The sequence below is a fragment of the Hibiscus syriacus genome, unplaced genomic scaffold (genome assembly GCF_006381635.1).
Source record: "Hibiscus syriacus cultivar Baekdansim isolate YM2019G1 unplaced genomic scaffold, ASM638163v2 tig00111783_pilon, whole genome shotgun sequence".
NCBI classification, from domain to species: domain Eukaryota; kingdom Viridiplantae; phylum Streptophyta; class Magnoliopsida; order Malvales; family Malvaceae; genus Hibiscus; species Hibiscus syriacus.
The window spans coordinates 539,178-549,912 of record NW_024063178.1 but is presented as its reverse complement, the minus strand read 5'-3'; the positions used below and the strand labels follow the sequence as shown (position 1 = coordinate 549,912).

At 31.3% G+C, this 10,735-nt stretch overlaps 1 non-coding gene across 1 annotated transcript; it reads left to right on the top strand.

Moving 5' to 3' along the window:
- The first annotated feature begins 614 nt into the window (after positions 1-614).
- Positions 615-812, top strand: LOC120170720. The gene has a single exon (XR_005520811.1). It is a non-coding gene; the product is annotated as a U2 spliceosomal RNA (small nuclear RNA).
- Positions 813-10,735: the final 9,923 nt, after the last annotated feature.

Genomic DNA, 10,735 nt, shown 5'->3' with positions numbered 1-10,735 from the left:
GAATTGATATAAAATGGAAGCAATAATTGAAGAATTAGAGAATTTTCAGTTAGATGCATCGAAAATGGAGAGAAGATTTGTTGAATCAAGATGTGTTTGGATGCAAAAATGAATTTGATGAAGTAAGGCAGTTAAAACAATATATAAAGATCAATTAAAATTGGAACTAAAATCAAAGGAATTTGCAAGAGGAGTTCAAGGGGAAAATAGTTGAAAGTGGAGAGATATTGATCTTGGGAAAATTTTAGTTACAAATTTGCGAACTTCACAATATCGTAATGGTCGTTTTTATTTGGTCACATTCGAAATATATATCAACTAAATAGTTTTCTAAACATAAGAGACCAGAATGTCCCTTGGAATAATAGAGAGACTAAAATATTTGTTTGATGCAGTAAAAAATCTTGTAATAGAGAATGGCAGTGACAGAGATTTATTATCTCCAATGAAACCACAACTTTATGCCATAATTGAGTTTAAAAGCAAAGATGAAATTGTGATTAGTTTCCAGAAGCAGCTTAGAAATGAGATGCTAATATCCCGCATGGTTAATGTCTGAAGGGACACTGGGAGAAGGTGCTTATAAAAGAAACGGGCTTGAACGAAGAAGAGCAAACCTTTCACGGCCTTTTGGCTAAGATCAAGTGTAGTATCTGTTCTTATCAGTAGTTTAATATCTGATACATGGGCCAATGGCTCACACGATATTAAATTTTTTTTTTGATGGGGAGGGTTCACCACAGCAGCTTGCTACTGTGACTCTCGACCGTCTCCCTAGCGTTGAACTATTGCTTGGGCCTGACGCACCCCACCCAATCCCAAGTTTAACGTTTCTATTATGTTTTTGGACTATCAATGAAATCCTTCTCTTCTCGCAAACCATGCTATCTAGATTACAAAGATAATTCAATTGTTGAATTTATAATATATATGGTGTGATTGTAGGTATTAAATGCTAATAGTGAAACTTAGTTAAGGAATTAAATTTTATTTTAATGGCCATAATCAACTGGCTTGCAACAGATTTTTGGATTGGACTCGGGCATTTTTTGGATGAGATGTCTTCTTAGTATGAATTGTCTTTCAGTTAATTTTCCAACACATTGAAACATCTCTACTAGACATTGAGAACTCAAAATAGGTTTGTTTTAGCACTGACAATCTATGTGAAAAGCCAGATACGTGTCCAAATAAGATTTTTTATGTATTATGAATTTTCAATTATTTTATTGATTATTTGATATTAAGTTTAGCATAAGAATTTACATTATTTATTTTTGATAATTTAAGAATGTATTTATAATTTTTTTGTTTATTAAGAGATTTAAATAAATTTGGACTTTAATAATTATTATTCAGTCAATTAGATTGAGTTGCAGATAATATTAAGCAAATATGCTCTATCTCTAGCTCAAATTTATAATTTTCTCTCTACTATAGATACGCTCCCTACTTTTTTATTTGAACTCAAATTATTTATTATAAAAATATTGATTACTCTTTGAGTAAGTTTTGCAATATTTATTCTCTTGTGTCTTTTATAAGTGTTTTCGACTTAAACATTCTTGAAGATTACTAGTGATTCATCATCAACCTTTGGCTTGTAAAGAAGGATATTCATCAGGTATATTAAAATTGTTTGAAAGAGCTTGAAAATTCAGATTGATTCAACAAAGAAAAACAACTACATTCAATTCTTTGTTCACGCCAACTTCAACAATAGATTCGTTCGAAAATGGTAGTTAAATCATATTGATTCAAAGGATTATTAGGGTGAACTGTTGCGCATCATCTTTTGTTCAAGCCAACTTCAGTGCACATGTTAAAATCATGCTACCACTCGCGAAAGAGTCCAAAGCCATTGGAATGATTGCAACTTGATTGGATCAGTCCTGTTTAGTTGCTAGAATCGTATCATTGTAGTAGGCGAATTAATCTTCAAGATGGTAACATCTTAATGTAAACTAAATTGATTAAATTTTGTTATATATCCACTCGTATGACATTTAAATGAATGCTTTAACTCTTGTTTGTGATGTTCTTGTTGGGGACTTAATAATGTCGAGTGTATTTCGGTGTTAAATGTTGTCTATGTTTGTTTTAACTTCCGATTTGATATGTTTGAGATATTATGGAACCTTGAATTCCTAGTTAGAGAGCGATCGAATTGACTTTAAATGGTTGACCAATGTGGCTAAAACATCGATGTTATACTTTACTACCTTATGCATGTTTTACGGTGCATGTTAGTACTTGGTTGATGCATCAATGTAGTGATTTGGTCATGTAAATCCTAGTTGTTATTTCTAAACTCGTACTGAATATAGTAGAAGGATAATGATCGGCTAAGACTCGATTGAATTGTTCAAGAAAACTAGATGATCAATAAGAAATAAATTCAAGTTTAGTAGTTAATTGACAAAGTAATTTGCCTTAGAATCCTTAAATTTTAAATATTGCTATCAAAAGTTTTAATGTCGAAAATGCTTGGATAGGAAAATTACAAAAATTCTCTTATGAAGTAAAAAGGGGTTTGAATTGGCCCGAACTGTGGAATTGATCTGAGAATTCGTTATTGACTTGATAGAACTACAAATCCTCTAATTGAACTCTTGATTTATCTAGAAGTCCTGATAATCATTTCCTAACCCTTGAGATCACACCATACTCGAATATTCTTATTTCTGAATAAATATCTGAAGATTAACCTATCGGAAGTACTCTATAAATATGAATTGAATGAAACAAATGAAATATCCTCAAGAGCCATAATAACTAAAATAACCCTGAAAAGTCATATTTGGTCTAATAGAACTACCATTTCACTTGTTAAATAGTCGATATATTTAGAAAAACCCTAATAATCAATTTTTACCTCCGAGTGGGAATAACATAGTTTGAATTTCTAATTTCTAAGAAAACACCCGGAGAGTAAATTACCGAAAGTACCTTTTCGTTTGAATTCTTTGAAAAACAATTAATCAATTAAAATGAATGAAATGCCTTTGAGTATTGAAATGACCTAAATACCCTCGTGACTTAGAAAAAAGTGGATGCCATTGGATAAATTCAGGAAACACTAACGAACCTAAGTATTGTATTGCCCCTTAAAGTTTAGAGCACGACCCAAGCATGTTACTCTTTTTTATACAAAGAAGCAATGCAGAAACAAATTAAATACATGTAATACCCAAAAAGTTTGGTTAGTGACCAAAATATAAATTTTGAAAGTTAAGTGGCCAAAGTATTAACTTTGGAAAAGTTTAGGGACTAAAGTATAATTGTAAAAAGTTATGTAATCCGGACCCATAAATGAATAATTTACCCCCAAGAATGACGTTTATGTGGAAATCAGATTTTTCATACGGATTTTGTACTAAAAGCTATAAAGTTCGAGAAAAAATTAGTCAATTAGATCAAATAAAAATTTTGGGAAAATTTGAAGAATGATAAATTAAGCTTAGAAATATTATTTCCAAATTTAAAATGATGGAAAATTAATATGGAGTATTGGATTTGAGAATTTATTTCCATGTTCAATTTGGACTGTTGGATGAAAAATGGCAAGATTGAAATTTTTGGAAAATGGGATGGACAAAGTTGTAAAGGGAAAAATATTTTGTCTATCTTTGACTTTGGAATATGATAAGATTTATGTGGCTTGGTATTACTGTAAATATCAAATTTCATTAATGGTAAAATGGACATTTCTCATTAAATGAATTTTTTTATTCATTTAAGCCTAATATATGGTAAATTAACATGAAATTCATTAAAAATTTCATGAAAACTTAGTCATTTTCAGCCAACATTTCGTGCTCCCCATAAACAATGTAAGAGAATTTTTATTTTTCATTTTGAACAATTTTCTTTGGATTTTGGATCATGTCTTGAAATAAAAAATTCTTATATTAAAAAAAACGCTATCATTTGGTACCATTATTGTTTGCTAATTTGTTTGTGTACAAAGATCCTAAATTCTAGTGTTTATTTTCACATTAGGGTTTATGGAATTGATAAAGTATTTTTATGTTATCGAGGTTGTAGAATCATTTCCATGCTTGTTTGGTGATTAAAACATGTTAAATCCTCCCAAAAATGCTTCCTTAAGTTTTGATTAAACCCTAAAGTAAGGGGAACTTTGTGTTTTGATGAAACTTGATTAGGTCTTCGATTATAGAGATTTTATTTGAATTGATGTTGATTTCATGCTTGAATCGAATTGAAATCAAATAAAATCATGAAAATCTAGTCTTGACTATATAAACCATTCGACCTTGGTCTTAAAAGATGAGGAATTTTTTTCAAAAACAATAAAAGGTCTGTAAATGATATAGGAAATATTCTACAAGCCTTAGAAAATTTGGAGACCATTATGTAATTTTACAAAAGTTGGGGACCTAATTGGTAATTTTAGAAAAGTGTTGGATTGTTGTGTAGTTGTTCAATATTTGATTTACTATGCTAGAAATTAATGTTTGAGTGTTGGAATTGAAGCTAGGATGTGAAATTGGATTATTTTGGAAACCTTGTAAACGTTGAGGTTAAAATCACAAATATGGAAAGGTTGGGAGCTTACGTGAAAATGTTATGTGAAGTTGGAATAAAAAGGAACTTTAGTGGTCAATTAGAAGTATTAAGGTCAACATTTATGTTGTGACATGGAAATTGTATCGAATAAACATCAAAAAATTTGTATATGTTTGGTAATGATGTTCATTTAGATTGAGTGCTTGAAATCAAGATCAAATATTATTAAAGGTAAGGAGAAGCTTAAGGATGAAATCGAAAATTCTAAGGAAGGTTGCAAGCTGAGGACACCAGGTGAGTGCAAATTTAATTTGTACTTATGTTATCGAACAAACATTAGCTTGCGATGAGCCAGTGACGGAGTTACTATGGTAAAGAGTGACTCTTAAAATGTTATGTGATTTGTGATGCATGCATATATGCGCATTTGGTGAACTAATAGAATTAGTGAACAAGTTGAAAATGTAAATTGGTGAAACCTGCTTAGAATTTATGTTATGGACAATATGTTTAGAAAATAACCATAAATTCTAAAACAATGATTAGAGGATGATTTTTATACCCTTGGATTAGTATACAATTCTAGTTTTATTAAGAACAAAAGGAATTGATTTCAAGGTGTATACAAAAAAATATGAAATTTTAACTGAGAATAGGTCAGAAAATGGGGCAACAGATTCTACTCAAAACAGATTATGTCGGTCAACTTTGAAAATTCAACATAAATTGTATAAATTGAACTAGAATAAGTGCCTTATCTGGATAGATTTTTATTTGAGTCTAGTTTACGTTAGTATAAATGGAATAATTTTTGAGTGTGTAGATTAATACATAATAATATTTCTTTAAAGATAGTACAAACTACCAGAATATGAAATTATGACAAATTTTTGGATTCAACCGAATTAGAAGCAAATGATAAGTGTTTATATTGACATGATATTTATGTCATATATCATATATTTGACATATTCTAAATATGTCAAAGGTTGATTATAAAATGAATTGATCACTGATCGTTACATATGATGTTTATCATGAATGATATTTCGGGTATAAACTTCCCAATGTTAAATTATGATAATATACTTTGCCATGGATAAAAATAGACTATATGCCCAAGTAGGTCATTGAGGGACAGGCCTATAGTTGGCTTGCTATAGGGTATAGCAGGTCTAGGGTTTCTTTAATCATACACTGGCACTTCCCATCATGGTGGTATATTACTTTAATCATAATATGAGGATTATGATTACTGCATTACAACTGCCACTCACTTATTCTCGAACATCTTATTTGGTCACTTGCTTTAAACCCTCTATTACACACATCAAATGTACACACTACACTTATTCACTTTCATTAGTAAGGAGTTGCATCAACCAAATCATATAAACATCATGTTAGTAATAATGACATCCTTGTGGCATGTATACTATTTTTGACACAAAACAGACTCAATTTATGCCTAGAATCGACTAAACCTGAAGCTCTAACACCAATAAATGTAACACCCCTTTCCCGTATCTGACCCCAAACATGAGTCAGAGATTTCACTAAACATTTGTAGACAATCTACATTTGAAAATCGGTAAAATGTTGTCTCTTTAGCTTTAATCATACACTGGCACTTCCCATCATGGTGGTACATTACTTTAATCATAATATGAGGATTATGATTACTGCATTACAACTGCCACTCACTTATTCTCGAACATCTTATTTGGTCACTTGCTTTAAACCCTCTATTACACACATCAAATGTACACACTACACTTATTCACTTTCATTAGTAAGGAGTTGCATAAATCAAATCATATAAACATCATGTTAGTAATAATGACATCCTTGTGGCATGTATACTATTTTTGACACAAAACAGACTCAATTTATGCCTAGAATCGACTAAACCTGAAGCTCTACACCAATAAATGTAACCCCTTTCCCGTATCTGACCCCGAACATGAGTCAGAGATTTCACTAAACATTTGTAGACAATCTACATTTGAAAATCGGTAAAATGTTGTCTCTTTAGAAATCATATAATTGAACATAAATAATTTAATCGCGTAAACCAAAAAGTAATACTTAAAAATATTTTTTACATCGGATTGCAGACAACAACATAGCAGTTCAATATTGTTTTCTATAGTACTGCTACAGTACTGTAGCAGTACTGTAGTAGGGGAATAAGTACCCTGTAGCAGGGAATCGGTTCCCTATTTACAATCTGGCAAATTTTTTGTAATCGGTACTGTAGCAGGGTACTGTTCACGGTACTGTTCACGGTATTTTTCACAAATACATTTTTTGCCTCAAAATTTTATAACAAATATAATTCAATAGTATATTATAGTATTTTCCTAAAATAAGATCAAATATTTTGTTATTCGATAAGAATATTGTTTAAAAAGGTAATGTGACATCTCGGACTCGTATTCGGGTCGGGTAAGGGTTGGGGTGTTACATTTAATGGCATCAGAGCTAAGTTTTAGTCGATTCTCAGCATAAATCAGAGTCTAGAGTGTCGTATAACGTATATATACCAACAAAATAGTAAAAACTTCTATCTGATAAAATAGTAAGTATGTTGTGTTGCTAATAGAATGATATGGTTGTATTTTATTAGATGTCCGGATATGAAAGATTCCAAAGTGAAGTGAGAGGTGATAAACCTGAAGGTGATAGCAAATCACTTGCCCTGGCCAGGCAGGCTGAGGGGCAGACACCTCAGGAAATGCCTCGTAAGATCAAAGGTTGATTTCAAAAAGTTGAAATCATATTAAAATAATGATAGGAAAATTTCATAGTTTAGAATCAGAAAAGTAATATAGAGAAATTTTGTTATTACGTGAATAAGATAGAGTGTGGATGTGATAAAGGTCTGCATTTTAGATGGAAAGAGTTAGCATTGGCTAACAAGATTATTTGAGGAAAAATGTAATGGAATTATAGGATTTTAAGATACTGTTAGGTTATGATAACCAAATATGAAATGGATCTGGATATAGTTGTGTATTTTGATCATAGTAACGTGATATAGTGAAGAAAGGGAGGATTTGTATGTTTGAGTAAAGCTAAGAATTGATAATAAGAGTTTAAGAATGGGAACATCAGTAATGGGTTTATAAGACAAAGGAAGATAGAATGTTGAGTTGGAACAACATAAATTACTTGATGTATGAGAATGAATGTGGATTTGATAAGTTAAATGAAATATTGATAAGTTCATTTCGACTGAAAAGAAGGTATATGAATGATTCGATGAAGGTTTATGCTTTTGATTGAAAGAACTGGTGCTGACTAACATAATTATATGATAGTAAGTGTATTGAAGTTAAAGGATTAGAAGATGATACCAAGTTATACTAATTAAGGATGAAGTGGATTGAGATAAGATTATGTATTTTGATCTTGGAAATGTAAGGTATTAAAATTGACAAGGGAATAATACTGTATATGAATAAGAGTGTGGGTTTGATAAGTGAGTAAATTACACTGGTTTAATTTCAATTGAAAGAATGTATATGATTAGTTTAATTAAGGCTTATGGCCTAGGCTGAAAAGTTGTTACTGATTAGTGGTAATGGTATGGATAATATAGTTATAAGATTCGAAGGAAAGATAGAGTTTAGTCAATCAAGTATGATATGGATCTGAATATGGTTATATATTTTAGCTTTATGAAGGTGATGTGATAAAGGAAGTTAAGGATTGATAGAAAGTTTAAGGTGATGAAAAAAGAGAGATATGTAAGTAGTATTGATTATCACCATTATGAAAATATAATATAGAGAGGTATTCAGAAACAAGTATAAGTGATAAGTTTGATATATCAGTAAAGAAAATTATGCAAAGTAATGAGAAAAAAATTGTTTGATTTCGTAAAATATATGTTTAATCACATTAAAGAATATGTCAAGTTGTTCTGGTTATATGATGAGGAATAAGAATTTGGTTACTATTATGAGGAACTAGAGATGTATTATGATATTGAGTAATGGAAATGGATGTTACTGTCTATATAATAAGGAACATTATCTAGAAAAAAAGAGAAGAGTTTCGGTATTTTTGAAGATTGATTTACGTTCTGGTTACTACCAATTGAAGATTCAAGAGAATGATATTTCGAAAATAGCTTTTCGAACGAGATATGGACATTATGAATTCATCGTAATGCCATTCAGAGTAACGAATGCAGTTGTTGATGTCATTAACCTCATGAATAGGATATTTTAACCCTATTTGGACCAGTTTGTTGTTGCCTTTATTGATGACATACTGGTGTAATCAAAATCCTATGAAAAGCATAGGGCACATCTGATGATCATCTTGCAAATTCTAAGAGATAAGAAGTTGTACGCTAAATTATCCAAATGCAAGTTTTGGTTAAATGAAGTAATTTTCCTAAGCCATACTTCCCTGCAGATGGGAAGTTCCAAAGAATGTGTCTGAAGTTTGAAGCATTAAAGAAAATTTAGACAAAAAATCCTGTATTGGTTCATTCTGAATTTGGTAAGAATTTTGTGGTGTAAAGTGACACATCCCATAATGAATTGGGATGTGTATTAATGCAAGAAGGGAAAGTGGTAGCGTATGCATCTAGACAGTTGAAACCGCATGAAAAAAATTATCTAACTCATGATTGGAAATGGCTATTGTAGTGTTCGCTCTCAAGATTTAGCGTCAATACTTATATGGAGAATTTTGTTACTTGTATACGGATCATAAAAGCTTGAAGTATCTGATGACTCAAAAGAACTTAATTTGAGGCAAAGGAGATGGGTTGAGTTCTTAAAAGATTATAATGTGATAATTGACTGCCATCTCTGAAAGGCTAATGTGGTAGCAGATGCTTGAGTAGGAAAACGTTTGCAACTTTATGAGCTATGGATGCATGATTATCTTTAACGGGAGACGATGGTCTATATGAAGAATTAAAGCTTAAACCAATGTGGTTGGATCGAATTGAAGAATTATAAAGTAAAGATGAAATGTGTTTGAAAAGAATAGAGAGATTAAGAATTTTGAGGTTAAGTCGGATGAAAATTTGTATTATAAAGAAAGAATTGTGAAACCAGACGACGAGGAATTGAAGAAAAATCTATTGACAGAGGCTTATGGCAGTTTATTGACAATGCACCCGAGTGGAACCAAGAGGTATATGGATTTAAAGGATTGGTATTAGTGGTCAGGAATGAAAAGAAGTATCATCAAATTTATGTTTAAGTGTTTGGAATATCAACAAGTTAAAGTCGAATATCAAGTTCTGTCAGGATTATTGCAACCGTTTTCCATTCTATAATGGAAGTGGGAAAATGTGATGATGAATTTTGTTTCGGGGTTACCTTTGACTCGGAACAAAAGAGATTCTGGAAATCCCTACATGGAGCGTTGGGAATTTGCCTAAACTTTAGTATGACCTTTCACCCTCATATTGACAAACAATCAGGAAAGACTATTTAAAAACTGAGAAGATATGTTGAGAACGTGTGTAATTAAGTTCAAAGTGTCGTGAGAGAAATATTTACCATTGGCAGAATCCGCTTATCACAATAGTTATCAGTCCGGTATCAAGATGGCACCTTATGAGGCTTTATATAGAAAAAAAATGTCATACGCCAATAAACTGATATGAGCTCAAAGATCGAAGTGTTCTTGGTCCTGATTTGATTCAAGATATGGAAGAAAATGTTTAGGAAATTCATAATAATATCAAAATGGCATTTGATCAACAAAGTCCTATACTGATCTGAAAAGAAAATAAATTGAATTTGAAGTTAGAGAAAAAAATTCTTGAAAGTATCTCACTAGAAGAAAGTATTACGTTTTGGTCGGAAAGGAAAGTTGAGTCCTAGATTTATCGGACCTTATGAGATTTTAAGAAAATGGGATCAGTGGCATACCAATTAGCTTTACCACTTGAGATGGAAAATATACATAATGTCTTTCACGTTTCAATGCTTCGAAGATATAGATCTGATCTCTCTCATATTGTGACACTAGAAGAGATTGAGATTCGATCTAATCTGACTTATGAGGAAGAACCTGTTCAAATATTAGCTGATGAAGTGAAACAACTAAGGAATAAAACTATTCCTTTGGTCAAAGTGTTATGGAGAAATCACAAGATAGAGGAAGCAACGTGAGAATGTGAAGAGGATAAGCGGCATCAGTACCCCCATCTGTTCGTAAAATGAAAATT